The 16088-nt window shown below is 40.0% G+C and overlaps 1 pseudogene; it reads left to right on the top strand.

Moving 5' to 3' along the window:
- The window catches only part of LOC142449324 (fructose-bisphosphate aldolase A pseudogene), a 117391-nt pseudogene that overhangs the window by 7447 nt on the left and 93856 nt on the right, over positions 1–16088 (top strand).

The following is a 16088-nucleotide window of genomic DNA, read 5'->3' as shown; positions in this document are numbered from 1 at the left end:
TTCCTCTTAAAACCAAACATACTGCCTTGGCGTCAATCCCCAGAGGATGGGCTATCACGGCCCCTACTGGGTTGCAGAGACTGTAAGTCTTGACCAGAGTGGCAAACCTTGTCTTCTGCCCAGGAAACAGCTGGTGATTTCTGATTGCTGATGTGTGGTTAGCAGCCCAACTCGTCCGCACGATGCCGCTAGGACTCTCGGTCCTCTGATCGGAACTCTGGTCCATGCTGGCTTCTTGTCGTGGCTTTCCTGTATGCAAAGTCCCGTGTGGAAATCGAGGAGACCTGCGGGCTGGTTTGTATTCTACAGAGTGATAAGTCAGTGGGGAGAAAGGAGATTTCAAAAATGTACTTTGGAAAAGCTTCGCCACATGAAGTTAAAGGATGGAAATTGAATTATGGTTGTCATCCAAACTGAAAGGCATTCTCTGACAGTATGGCATGAGTCGGGATTTGGGGTTTATTCTGAGTGCGGAATGCTTGCGGTATTTTCAATGTCTTGCTCTTGTTAAAGATCAAGCTGGCTTCTCTGTGGAAACCACAGCAAAGGGCGTTATGGAAGGAATAGGGTTTTCTAGATTGGACAAGCTTGGTGAGGGGTCACCCGAGAACTCAGGCCAAAGGTATGTGTCAGAGAACACGAATACAGAAAACCCAGGAACTTACGAGAAAAGAAGTTGTGATTGGTTGACATTTAAAAAATTCATACTTCAGAAAGCAAGTGTTTTGAGACTGATGAGGGGAACGGCTATACAAATGTGCTTTATACAATTGATGTATGTATGGATTATGGTAAGAGTTGTATGAGCCCAACAGCACAAGACAATTGTGAGAGTCTTTCAACTTTGTTTGGCGAATGGTAAAGTTTGAGAGAGTCATTAGCTTTATCAGTGGGTAGTTGTCTTGTCAGGCTGGGTGAACATTCTCCTTGGGAACATACTATGGGAGGAGGGCAGGGAAGGGAGTGTGCTGCCTTCCTGAAGTGGCCAGCTAACTGATTGATGAAAGTCAGCTCAGAATAAGCATCACACTGCAAAGATGGGGTCGAGACCACGTTTTGGCAGGAGCCTCTCCTGCTGCCCCACGATTCCTTCATTGTGTGGATTTCTGTTTTCTGTGAAATTATTCTTCTGTGTACCATCAAATCTAATGCATCTTAAAGCAACCCCATGTGACATAATAGAACTGCTCCACAGTTTCCTTGTAAATCTTGCTCACAGAAACAGCTCATCCGTCCTTCCTCCCTGGGAGCACCTGTCGTGGGTTCTCCCTGCCAGGCTTTCAATGAGCAACAGAGGGTGCTTAACCATTGTGTCACCAGTGGACTCTGTAGGACAGTTAAGGGCCCCCTATGTTTTCCTAGGCTGCATTTGCTGGAGGTGTGGACTGTCAGGTCTCTTCGCCCAGGGAGCTACCGATGGATTCAAACCACCAAACTTTCAGTGAGCAGCTGAGTGCTTCAAGAACTATGCCATGAAGGTTTCCTGTGAGATTCTTAGGATGCTGGCGGGTGTCCGTAGTGCAAAACAGGCCATCACGGTTACCACAGCTCAAATGCCCCGAGAGGATGCTCTGCGAGGCACGGTCTGGAGGATGCTGCAACTACTTTCCAGATAATCACTTCATACAACCAATCAATTTTATTTCTTATACCTATGGCTGCAATCATGAAGCACCTGCTGAATTCTGCCAGTTGTTCTGAGGGAGAAAGATGGGTTATCTGGTTCTGTGAATATTTACAGCCCCTGAAACTCTATTTAGACTATGAGTCAGAATCGATTCAATGACAGTAGGATTGGAATTGTATGCCCACTATTGCTCTATTCCCTTTGGATACTTGAGCGAATAATCAATACATCTAATAAACAAATAAATAATGTAGTATTAGAACTGCCTCGCCGATTCTGACTTGTGGCTATCCGGCGGGTCTCATAGAGCTGTGCTGCACAGATTTTTCAATGGCTGATTTTTCAGAAGTAGACAGCGCGACATTCCTACCAAGCATACCTCCAGAGAGATTTGAACCTCCAACATTTTGATAAGCAACTGGGTGTATTAACAAAGTATAACATCCAGGGATACATACAGCATGTCAGTGTTAAAAAAAACTTTTAAAATTCCAAAAAAATAGGAAAGGGGAATTAGAAATGTGAAAGTTTGGAGAAGTGGGTAGTTTCAATCTTTAAACAATAAAACAATTACAGCACAAAACCAGCAGGCAAACGAACAAGGCTTCAATTTCTGTCAAATTCAGAGCTAGAATTTGGCTCTACTCACTTTTGATCCCCATTTCTGCTTCCTCGTGTCCCCAGAGAAATTCTGAATTCATTATCATCACATCGACATACAAAGACAGAATTCTATTTTATATCAACAGGGCTCTGGTCTGTTATTTTAATATCATTCTTAGAGGTGACCTTAAATTTGCATCCTTTGGGGGTTGGGGGAGAGAACAAAATCAGACTAAGCAACATAATCTAACAACTGCTGAGATAATATTTGCCCTTCAAGGGAAAATTAGGTGACAATAGAAGGCATTTCACATGAAAATCAGACATGTGACATGTTTTTATATTGATAATAAGACTATTTTTTAAATTGCTATTCACAGATCCTTCACACACAGGGATACTTTTGGAATTTAGAGAAAATGAAATAAAATTCATTTAGTCTTTTTTTTCGTGCAGAATCTTGCATGAATTCACAGAATACTTACATGCACATATATTTTAAAATATAAAGCACCCTAATGTGTGAAAAAATCCAGTTCATTATTTATATAATGCTGAGATATAGTCATTTAATATGGTCCCATGTGATGTATTATAAATTCTCGCCGCAGTGGTATAGTGGTTATGCTTTGGGCTGTGATCCACAAGGTCAGCCTTTAGAAACCAGCAGCAGCTCCTTGGGAGCAAGACTGAACTTTCTACTCCAACAAGTTACAGTCTCAGGAGCCAACACAGGGTCAATATGAGTCAGCACTGATGCGATGGTGGTGAGTTTATGCCTTTGGTTATAATTATTGAAGAGAGGGGTTTCACGGGCAAGTTGAAAGTGTGAACACGGCCATATGCTCAGTCACCACTGTGGAGGGGGTGTGAAGTAGTTAGTTTATTGTGCCAACCTGGCCGATAAACATATGTGGAGTTAATTGAAAGGCAGAGGGTTAAATAGCTCAGTGAGCCTTGCCTTTCTAGTTCTCCAGTTGCTTGCTTTGTGATGGTCAGACCAGGGTGCAGCTGCCTTAGCAGTTCCCTGCTTCAGCTTGCAAGGCTGACTTCCTGCAAGACATCCCCAAGGAGAAGCCAAATGGACCTACCCCCATGCAGCCCTGGGTGCTAGAGCAGCCGTGTGGAGACCCCTGCCAGTGCTGAGATGCTTACACATTCACTGACTCAGCTTTCCTCCTGCAGTTGGTATCATTACATGTGTTTTTGTGAGCTGGAGGAGGGCTTTGTGGATTGGTGTCGGACATATTGGTTAATGTTGGACTTGTGGGCTTGGGCAGCACTGGGTTGGGATGTTTTCTTGATGTGCAATTACTCTTTATATAAAACTCTCTTTTATATATAAGTTTCTGTGGATGTGCTTCTCAAAAGTTCCCAGACTGACACAGGGTATGACTCTAGCCACCAACCTTGGTTTCCTTGGATGCATCCTCTTCTGAAAGACCAAAAAATGGAGGTCCATCAAAGTCATTTCTCTGTATACAAAAGCCATATTTGAAGCACCAACAGGACTCCCAGGACCATCAGAAGAAGTGTCATCAACTGAACACATTTAAAATCTCGGTGCCAAGGGGTGGAGATTGAGACCAGAGGCACCAGAGACTGTAGCGTGGAAACTATTGGACAGAGCCAAGGAGTCAGGCTGAGACCTGAGCCCAAATGGATACCACGAGACAGAACAGAGGAGCAGCACTAAGACTATGGAACTAGGAGGTAGAGCTTCCTGCTCCCTACCTGACCCACTGAGGCAGGGGCCAAGCAACCATTTTGCTGAGAGGTTAAGCACTGGAGAGAGACTTGTCTACTGCTACCAGCTGAGGAAAGGTATTGGTAGGGGCCAATACCTAAATCCTTACTGGTTTCTGATCCTGGCTTTTAGTAGCCTGTTGACTTCCCTAATGTTTTAGGTACTATCAAGTTGGTTCTGACTCTGAAACCTTATCCTACAAAAGAACAAGACACTGTCCTCTGTTGTGTCACCCTCACAATGCCTTGAGTCAGGCATACCTTCGTCCTCAGAGTAATATCCTTACCTTACACAAATTTAAAGAGATCTTGTACAGCAGATAAATTTAATGCAATGCTGCTTTGGATTTCCTGGCTGCTGCCTTCATGAGTATTGATTGTGGAAACAAGCAAGATGAAATCCTTGATAACTTCAACTTTTCCTTCCTTTATTGTGGACCTATTAATCCAGTTGTGAGAAATTAGGGGGGGGGGTTACATTGAGTTGTAACCCATTCTGAAGGCTGCAATCATTGAGTCTCATCAGCAAGGGCTCCAAGTCTTCCTCACTTACAGCAAGGATGGTTGTGTCATCTGCTTATTGCAAGCTGTTGATAAGCCTTCTTCCAATCTTGATGCCATATTCATATTCATACAATCCAGCCACTCTGATGATTTGCTCAGCATACAGACTGAATAAATATGATAAAAGGGTACAGCCTCGATGCATACTTTTCCTGATTTTAAACTATGCAGCATCCCTTTGCTCTGTCCTTACAACCGCCTCTTGTTCCATGTACAAGTTCCACAGGAACACAATGGCCTGTTCTAGAAACTCTACTCTTTGCAATGCTATCCAGAGTTTGTCATGATTTACACAATCAAATGCCTTAGCATTGTCAATAAAGCACAGGTAGATATCTTTTTGGTCATCTCTGCTTTCAGCCAAGATGTATCTGACATCAAACAATGATATCTCTTGTTTCACAGTCTCTACCGAATCTGATCAGAACCTCTGGTAACTGCCTTGCCAATGTATTACTGTAACCATTGTTGGATGATCTTCAGCCAAATTTTACTTGCATGTGATATTAACAACTTTTCTAATAGATGCCCATAAATGATAACTTCTTGGCCTTTTGGCTAAGATCAAGTGTATAAACCCTCATATATTAATGAAAAATAAGTCCTCACAATTATGAGTCTTTTTTGTCAGTTCTATGTAGCCATTGAAACTAATTATCAAATCCATCAGAGAAGCTGAATGCTATGGGAAGAAAGGTCGGTGGGAGACTAGGTAAAGAAAGATGGCAGATGGAGGCATGTCTGACCTCTGTTTCATGCCAACAGGGAAGCCAGTGGAGGTCAGATACGGCCATGTCCAAGCAATTTATGTATATGAGTAGCAATATAATAAATAAAAACAGCGATGCATTCTGTAGGTGAAATACATCAAGTTGAGTGTCTGGAATAAAACCCTTAGAGGAGATGGTTGTTGATGTATTTGACCAAGGTTTAAGAATATAGAGAAACAGGAACAGTGCAATACAATTGGGGATGAGTGGAAGAGTAGCCATCAAATTTCTACTTGTTAAAAATGGTGAACTCCTCGGTAATATATATATATATATATATATATATATATATATATATATATATATATATATACACACACACACAAAAGTGAAGCCCTCAGTAGTGGCTAAAAACTGAACTGATCAAAGGCATATATTAGTTTATGGAATCGTTTGGTGCTCAGGTAGTTTCTATGCATTGTGAGATGGCTGCAGGGAAGGATATTCCGATTAAATGGGTTTATATAGTTTATTTCTTATAGCAGAGCAGGCAGAATAAACTTCACATTGGTTCTTCTTGCCTCTAAAACTCCATCAAGATGATGCAGAGGTATTACCAGAAAGAAATCCCTTAGATAGTGGGTGTTTAAAACTGATTTAGGTAATTCCCAATCTTATTCAAGGGAGCTTCAAACGTTTATGTAAAATTTGAATGAAATAATATCATTACTCCATGAAGGTTTTGATTCTTCCCTCTCTTCAACCCCAAGAGCTGCAGGAAAATCAACCTGTCTTTCTTTCTGAAGACAAAAATGAACTTTAATGGCCTAAAATCTAAGCAAATGTTTTCATGAGCAGAGTGCTGTGTTCTGTTGTGCACAAGGTGACTATGGGTTGGAACTAACTCAATGGTACCAAAAAAATTAACAATCATACAACAAATCTATCCCAGATTTTAATACCGGTTAAGCTTCTTGAAAAATCCCCCACTTTGTCAGTAAGTGATCAATCTGGCCAGCAAAAGGTACACAAGCGCTCAATCAAGCCCTTTGCTATTGAGTGAATTCTGACTCGGAGAGATCCACAGGGCAGAGGAGCTTTGCTTTCTAGGGTTTCTGTGGCTGTAAGTTTTCAGGGAAGCAGAAATTGTGCATTTTTACACGAAACAGCTCATAAATTGGAACTACTGACTTAAAGTTGGATTATCCACTTCACCACGAAGGCCAACAAGTGTAGGGAACAAATCTAAATAAATGTAACATGTATTCATGATTATCATCAACAGGATACCAAATAGTAGAATAAAATTTATATAGAACATTGTTCCCAGCATATCCCTCAGATTTTGCTTGGATTATCATTTATTCTTCTCATAAAGCTCTGTAGATTAATAAACACACGGGAATATTAAGATGCACAGAGGTTTTTGTGGAACTGTACTGATATTTAACTTTCACACACACACACACACACACTATATAAACTCACTGCCATCGTGTCAATTCCAACTCATAGTGACCCTGTTGTCCAGAGTAGAACTGCCCTTGTAGATTTCCAAAACTATAAATCTTTATGGGAGTAGAAAGCCTCATCTTTCTCCCACAGAGCAGTTGGTAGTTTGAAGCCACGTATCAAAAGTTAACAGACCAACATGTAATCACCAAGGCAGCTTCTACATTATAAAGACACAAGTATTTTAGAGGATAAGTCCAAAAGTATTGCTACAAAAGAATAGAAGCCTTTAAGAAAATGATTAAAATGTGAAGCTATTATTTCCCCGTATATCCTCAATCTAGGTCTACATTATTTTAAAGACAGTGGTTCTCTCTCACCCTCCCCTGAAAAGTCCTGTGCTCTTTGATTTATCAAAACCACAAATCTGGCCTCCTTGACGGACTCATGTTATGAACTATTGAAATGTTGTAGTACTCTGGAGAGAAATCTCCAAACTCAGTCAAGCCCATTTATAGAAGTCTAAATATAGGCATGTATATGTGGCAGTTATATAATCATTTGTCACTTTGTGGGTTAATGTGTAGGGGTGCAGGCTAGCTTGTCAATCAGATCATAGTCAATGAGGCCTCTGTGTGGACATGGCCTTCTCCTGAGAATTGTGGAAAATCTGGTACTTCCTCCTGGGAAGCAGGAGAGACTCTCTCTCTGCTCACACCTTGGGAGACATAGCAGCTGACCAGACACATGGACCCACCCTGATGCACAGACCTCTGCCAGCACTGAGGTGTCTCCAATGCCACTGGATCCACGGACTTTCTACTCACTGTTCTTTGATCTTCTGCATTCAGCATCATTATATGTGTTTAGTGAGTCTGAAGAGGATTTTATAGATTGGTATCAGATTATAGACTTGATCTGGACTGGGCTGGGATGTTTTCTCAATGTTCAATTGTTCTTGTATATAAATCTCTTTCTTATACACATATATGTGTCCATGAATTTGTTTCTCTAGTCTACCCAGACTAACACATATATATGTAAATACACTTGTATGCAAATACAGGGGAATAGAGCTATATATTTATTTAGAAAGTATTATGGTAACAGGTGGACATTGGACCTCCACTCTAGTACTCCCTCAATGCAAGAACAATTTGTTTTACTAATACAGCACTCTGTGATGCTCACCTTCCCTGACATGATTGCTGAAGACAAAATGGGTGCATAAGCAAATGTGGTGAAGAAAGCTGATGGTGCCCAGCTATCAAAACATACAGCATCTGGGATCTTAAAGACTTGAAGGTAAACAAGCGGCCATCTAGCTGAGAAGCAACAAAGCCCACATGGAAGAAGCATACCAGTCTGTGCGATCATGAGGTGTCGGTGGGATCAGGTATCAGGCACCATAGACCCCAACAAAAACAAACAAACAAAAAGCATATCAACAGGAATGAGGGGAAGGGCAGAGTGGAGCCCCAAAGCTGATCTCAATTGGACACCCCCTGTCAGTAGGGCCACAAAGAAAAGAAGAGCCAGTCGGGGTGCAGTCTAGCATCGATGAAACACACAACCTTCCTCCAGTTCTTTAATGCATCCTCCAGCCCACCACCCCCTACTACCCCGAGCCCAACTCTATCTTACAAATCTGAGTAGACCAGAACATTATACTGGTACAGAAATGAACACGCAACACAGGAAATCCAGAACATATAAACCCCTCAGGATCAATAAGGGGAGCAGCGATACTAGGAGGGCAAGATTTGTGGGGAGGGAGGAAGGGGGAACCGATCACAATGCTCAACTTATGCCTCCCATCCCAAGGGGATATCACCATTGGTATAAGGAAAAACCAGGAAGAAGAAATGTTGTTTATGCTCCAATAGACAGCCCTTTGATGGCTACCAAGAGACCTGAGATGGAGGTGGGAACAGGAAGAAGGGAGGCATGAAATTGAGGGCTTAACACACACAAAATAGACAGACAGATAAATAAATAAACATTGTTTCATAGAGGGAAAAAAATCCCTCCAGATTCCTTACCCCAGATCTAATACTGGCCTGCGTGGCTAAAAAGTAAAACAAAAATTGACTTGGAATCAAAGAGGACATACAACTTCATTGTGTGTGTGTATGTGTGTGTGTGTGAAGAATTGTTTCAGTTTGGGAACAAAAAAATGTTTAAGAGGACAAGATCAGCGTTGTAAAATGTATGAGCTAAAGTTTCCCCATGAAATACACCTTCATTGTTAAATTTTAGGAGTTTGGGTTTTTTTTTTATTGTTGTTAATAGACTTTCGTCAAAGGTTTCCCTGCCCCGCCCCCACCCAATTTTTCACCAATCTACAGTTGTCTTTTATTTTGTTGATAAATTGGGGAGTTGTATGTTTCTAAGGAATTCTACTTAATTCAAAGTAAACATTCCAGGAACATTTAAACTTTTCATGTGTTTCACAACAGTAAGTATAATATTTCAACCTACGTGGATCAGTGGCTAGTAATATTAGATATCTTTAGACTGGTTGTGAGAACACAGAAGAACTTAAACATCTACGTTACACTTTCGTCTCACAAATATTTATTGTTTAAAATGGCATAAGTGCATTATAAATGATGGGCCATCCTCAAAATGGTCACTTATAAGTGGTCACATATAGACCAGATGGTAACAAGGGAAGTAAAGGCACTGATTAGAACATGATGCCAACCTTGCCTCATAAATATCACTCAACACTATATCCTTTTGCTTTTTCTACAGTTTCAAAGCTTATAATTATGACACTCTGAGCCAGTTCTCCCAGGACAGATTCCCAGGTCACCTGTTTACTGTTCAATAGCCTTTTTCAAGATTTACTGTTTTTAATATCTATCATTAAGGGCTACTTTTTGAAACTGAGATAAATGTAGCTTGAATTGTGTGTGCACACCAGCTGATAGTATCATGTATATATAGGTAGGATTTTGAATTTATTTGTTCATTCGAGAATTTACTGAGTAACTATTAAATGCATAGCCGTCTGCTGGGTACTAGAGATTAATAAGATAATTCCTACTTTCTAAAAGCTCATAAACTACACAGACAGTAATGTCCCTACAAAACCATTAGAACTGATAAGTCTGTTTCTGGTCTGGCAGAGAACTGTTCCAGTAGATACCTTTCACTGCCCATAAATACCAACACAACTAAGCTTGTAAAGCCCAAATGTCTCCCAAATATAATTCTGACTATAATAAGATCTTTTTTAAAAAACAGACCCAAAGATAACAGACTAACTGTAGTTTTACAACTGTTGTTTCCAGTATATGACCATTACATTTTCTCATATATTGCTACATTTGAGGAGAATCAAATAATTTTTGTGAGTGAAGATATCTCTCTCCTGTTCATTGAAATATCTATTTCTCTTTCAACACTGTATTTATATTCACTGAGTTTAGATATACTTTGAGATCATTTTATTAATTGACACACCCTCAAATTTTGTATTTATCTACATACATTTATATTTATGGGTGAAATATAACACCTAAAATTTGGGGAAAAACACCAAAAGCTTTTATAGAAACCATCCAGAATTTCAGAAATCAGATTTCTGAAGAGATTTAACAGTCATCTGACTACCCTCCTCTTTAATAGAAAACATTATAGGAGCCCGGGTGGCATAGCGGGACCTCCTGATTAATTCTGCTGTCTGTACTCATGAGTGATATTTTATTTCAACAGTTAATTTGGGGAATTGTCCATGAAATTAGGTTACATGGATACAGCACCTTCTTGCTGCTTTGATTTTAATTGATTGGATGATCAGATGCGCTAAAACTACTTTAATATTGTTATCTTATTGAAGTGTCTGATATAAACGTTTTGGGAAAAGAGAAGATGTTTTTGAATAACACGTGTGAGGGCTTTCTGAGAGAAAAATACGAAGAGCTCAAATTCTTTCTTGATAGTTTAAATGTATGGAAGCTTGCTGAGGTGGACATGAATGGGCCTTCTCAAAGACACATTTCCAGAAAATGTACCCAAAGTAGCATCTCAACTGGGGTAGAAAAAAGCAGAGCCATGTGTAGGGCCTTATGTTGCATGTGATGGTTGTAGGGGGAGGATGGGTCTGTATCCATGGTATGATCCACAGAACCTATCCCAATTTGTGTTGTTGTGTTGTAGGAGTTTGTTGGGTTGGGTGGTCTAGAGAAACAAAACCAGTGATACTCAAATGTGTAAGAAGAAACTTTAAATCAAGAGACTATTCTATACCAAGAAGGCATCCCAGGTCAGTCCAACTCAAGTCCATGGGCTCAGTGCTAGCTGGGGCCCTGTTAAGACTCACATAGCTGCAGGCCAATGATGTGAAAAGGTGAATCAGGAAGTCTGGAGATCACAGGCCAGTGAGTGCAGATCCAGTGAGTGGAAACATGGCAGGGCCCTGGCAGTTCGACTGGTTGGTAGCCCACATGGGGCCATGTCTGATGGTAGACACAGAGTCCCAGTGAAGTCCAGTGAGAAGGAAGATGAAGTGCCATAGGGGAAGGAGAAACTCCCTCTAAAAAGGCCATACCGTCAAGAAGGCCTCATCAAGCTAGGACCTGATTGACAGATTGGACCCCATCCCTCCATGGTCACAAAGGGTCAAGTTGGCATAAAATCTAACTACCAAAGGGAATAAATGGAAAGAGCTGGTAGGATTCCAAGCTAGACTAACTTTTGACATGAAAACGTTAATGCCTAAGTATTGCAATTCTTTGTTAGGGCTCATTCCTCATTTGCTACTTCAGTCAGGGTAAAAGGCTCATTCTTGATAAAATCAGAAATCCTGATGATTTGGAGTTGATAGCCAATGTCAATTGCAGTAATAACAGCCAGGAAAGGGGCTCTATAAAATCAGGGGAAAATCTTTTTTGATTGTTTACACAAAGATGTGAAAAATGTTTCCATACATTTAAATTATCAAGAAAGCATTTGGGTTCTAGAGCCTTGTATTGCAGGATTCTAATTTGTAAATGCCATGTTTGATATTGGTTCCCAACACTGTGGGCTATAACTGCTTCTCAGTTCCCTTTGAACTTGAACAGGAAGTGTCCTTGGAAACTCAAGATTATTATAGGCTGGACTCTGGAGAGGAACAAACATTCTCCAGAAAAATGAGATGAAGAGATCAGGAGGTACATCCCTATTTGATACCCCCAAGCTGGTGGATCATGCCTATTGACTGCACAAACCATGATTATTTATAGTTGATACCAAGTACAAATACTTGAGTTTGAACTCTTTGAAAAATAGTTAATCCATCAATTAACCAAATTATATTAACTCAAACCAAATTCATTGACATCAAGCCAAGTCTGACTCACAGCACCTCTATCTATATATTGCCAGAAGCTACCTTTACAGCGGTAGACAGATTCTTTTTATTCCCCACTGAGTAGTTGGTAGTTTTGACCCATGGACTTGAAATTAGTAGTCTAATTCTTACCTGAGAGGCGCACTGCGGCCCCTAAAATGATATGAAAAAGGAGACCTAAAAAGCAAAATGCCTATTAGTCAGACCCAAATAAAGAATCCACTTCTTTCACTAAACTATCTGTAATTTTGGCATCAGATACACACAATCTAAAAGACAGGTCTGACACAGATCTCTAAGACTTCCCTGGATTTAGGAGAAATTTGCTTTCCCAAGGGAACATGACAATTTGTTTTTAAAAATTAAACCACATTTACACCTTAGCAGTTGTCACCATTTCAGAATGATTAATTTACATTTCTGACTGGGCCTAATAGTATCAACTAACACCAAATAGCTCTGAACCCCTGAATACTAAAGTACCTAATGATTTTTATACTACCGCACTGAGCTTCAGGGTCTCTTTATTTTATTCATCTACAAAATGAGAAATGGTATTTTAATCTGGAAGAAAATTCCCTATTGTTCTATTACATAAGGTTTTCATTTTCATAACAAACATTCTTTTTAAATTATTATTTTAAATTTCTAAATTAATATAAAGTCTAAAAATAAGAGAAAAGAACTCAATACCCCAGAGTAATCAATGTTATTATTTCAAATATTACTTCTTTTGATATACTTGTCCTTTATAAAATTAGGCTCCTTGTATAGAAACAAATTTGCAACATGATTTTTCACTTTGTATCACTTTTGTTCTAGCCATGGTATACAAGCCATAGAATAATACTCAGTCTTGTTCAGATTTGCTGCATAATATATTCCTGTATCTAGATCATATGTACACACATACAGGAAGTACAAGAAGAATAGGTATAAAGAGAGAAAGAAAAAAACAGTGCATTTGATCATGAAATTTCTAAAATTGAATCATAAAACCAGGATTTTAGGAGGTAGGGTAAAATATAGAAAAGTGGGGTGGTAGTAGTTATAATATCTGGTGTCAATTTGAGAGGATTATAAGTGAAGGGGTGGAGTCTGGCCTGCCAATCAGGTCATAGCCAATCAGGCCTGTGTGTGGGCATGGCCTTCTCCTGAGAATTTTGGAAACACCTGAATTTTCCTCCTTGCAGGTTAGAGACACTTCTCTCTCTGCTCACTGCCTTGGAGACTCTCTCAGAGAGATGCTCTACTGACAAGACACAGGGAACAACACCCTGGAACCTGGAGAAGTCACATGGACCACCCTGATGCAACCAGACCTCTGGAGCCAAAGAAGCCATGTAGAGACCCTGCCAGTGTTGAGATGCTTACAACGCTACTGGATCACAAGTCTTCCAACTCACTGATCTGTGATCCTCCTGCATACATCATTGCATGTATTTCACGAGTCTATAGAAGACTTTATAGGCTGATATCAGACATCTGGGCTAATGTTGGGTTTATGGACTTGATCTGGACTGGGCTGGGAACTTTTCTCAATATTCAACTGCTCTTTGCTATACACAGGAGAGTGTCCATGAATTTGTTTCTTTAGTCCACCCAGACTAACACAAGTGATCACACGGTGACCAAATGAGCTAGAAAATGTTGGTTGAAAAAAAAAAACTAAAAATGGTGATAAAAAGAAAAGAAAAACCTTACTGTCATCAAGTCGATAGCTACTCACAGAGGCCCTCGAAGACAGGACAGATCTGCCATTGTGGGTTTCTGAGCCTCTAACTCTTTTAGGAACAGAAAGCCTCCTTTCTTTCAAGGAGTTCCTGGTGGTTTTGAATTACAGACCTTGTGGTTAGCAGCCCGACTTGTAACCACTACTCCACCTGGGCTACAGTGGGGTGCGGGTGGGGGAGAGGCAATATTAAACTTCTTTAAATGTAAGCAGAAAAGTCTCAGGATGTTTCAGAGGCTGTGACAAAAAAAAAGATAAATGAAGGAACATAAAAAGCAGCGAAGCACAATGATTCAAGGAGGAATATTAAGAGAAATGATATCATCTGGGAGAGACTTAAGATGATATTGAAATAGAAAGTATAAAATTGAATTGTAATCATGCAAATTAATGAGAGGCCTTATAAATATGCTTGTGATTTCTCAGCAATAGGGAATCACTAAAAGTTGGACTATGATGACCTTCTGCTCCAAGTATAAGAGGAAAACAGTGATCTCGAGGGTAGAGTCAACATTATGTCTATACATGCTAAAGGTAATTATATCTTCCAGCAAGGTGGAAAATGGAAATGTAACTAGATGGTACCAGAGTCAGGCAGAATGATCAATTCTCAAATCAACTGAGATATCATGTATGATGAAAAGAGAAATTATGGGTTTATTTCAAAATGTCAGTAGCTCTTCATCTGTGCAAGTCTTCCCAATTTCAACGGGCACTCCATTTTTTCTAAGACCGCATTCCTTCTTTCATCACCTATCTCCTTTCCATGTCTGTAACCTCCATGCATGTCTCATTTGTGACAGTCCATGCTGCTTTGCACTGTTATAGAAATGTTGTTTCTATGCTGTCACTTCAAGTATCCTTAAGAAGTGTTAGAGTCATGTCTATAGCCCTCAGTAGCTGACACTTTGTCAAACACTTGTTGTGAGATATTCTTGAGTCATTCTCAAATCCTAGTGACCTTATGCACAACAGAGCAAAACACTGCCCAGTCTCTGAGGTCCTCGGGTACAGAGATAAGACGGTATTGAAACAGAAAGTAGAAAATTGAAGTTGCAATCATTGAAATTAATGAGAAGCTTCAAGCCTGAGCCATCCTATTAAAACATGTTATGTTGAGGACATTGTTTCAGCCACAATGTCGATCTGCTTTATCGAGCATCTTCCTCTGTTTTGCTAACCTTCTTCTTTACCAAGCATGATAGTCTTCTCCGGAAATGTTGATTATTTTAACATGTTCATATGTGAGACAGTCTTGCCATCCTTGCTTATAAGGAGCATCTGTCTATAGTTCTTCCAAGACAGATTTATTTATTATTCTGGCAGCCCATGGTATAGTCAGTATTCTTTACCAAAATTGTAATCAGAGACATAAATTCTTCTTCAATCTTTCTTATTCATTTTCCAGATTTTGTATGTATAGAAGGTGACTGGGGAAAAACGATATTGAAATTATGAAGGGATTTCAGAAAATTCATGGGCAAATAACATCATTTAATTCCATTTTTCCATAAACTTTTTCAGGTACGCTTGTACCATGGCTTGAATCAGGCTCACCTTACTTCTTACAGTAATATATTTGATTGTAAAGACTTTAAAGAGCTCAGGTGCAGCTGGTCCTGTGGATATCATGACTACAGCTTCTAGTGTTGATCGTGTGGTCAAGGAAAATCTTGATAATGTCATTCTTTTCTTTCTTTAGCATGATGCTATTTATTGGTCCAGTTGTGAGGACTTTGTTTTCTTCCTGTTGAGGTGTAGTTCATGTTGAAAGCTATAGTCTCGGATCTTTATCAATAGATACTTCAAGATCCTCCATTTCAGCAAGCAAAGTTGTGTTATCTGCATAGCAAATGTTAATTATTAATCTTCCTGAAGTTCAAATGCCACTTTCTTCTTCATATTCTCCAGCTCCATGGATTATTTGCTCACCATATAGATTGAACTAGTATGATTCAAGGATATGTGGTAAATTAAATGTCAACTTGCTGGCACCTGTGTGGAGGCAGGGGTGGAGTCCAACCTGCCAATCAGGGAGGAGCCTATTGATAGATCCTTGATGTGATCTTTTTATAAGAGTATCCAAGGAAACAAGCTCTCTCTTTTCCTTCCTCCTTGCTTGGATTGATGGTCTGCCTCCACGGGTGACCCCAAGTATGCTGTTAAACTTGGGAAGTGTTGGTGCCCTGTCATGCTGCCACTGACCTTGGATCCATGCCACTCTGCACGCTCTGGTCTGTAATCTCCTGATTCCTGCTTCTGCTTCATCAGTCTGCAGTGGTGTGAGCTTAAAGGCTCCAGCTAGCTTCAGAC

This window comes from Tenrec ecaudatus, chromosome 5 (assembly GCF_050624435.1).
Source record: "Tenrec ecaudatus isolate mTenEca1 chromosome 5, mTenEca1.hap1, whole genome shotgun sequence".
Classification (NCBI taxonomy): domain Eukaryota; kingdom Metazoa; phylum Chordata; class Mammalia; order Afrosoricida; family Tenrecidae; genus Tenrec; species Tenrec ecaudatus.
This window is presented reverse-complemented; position numbering and strand designations above follow the sequence as displayed.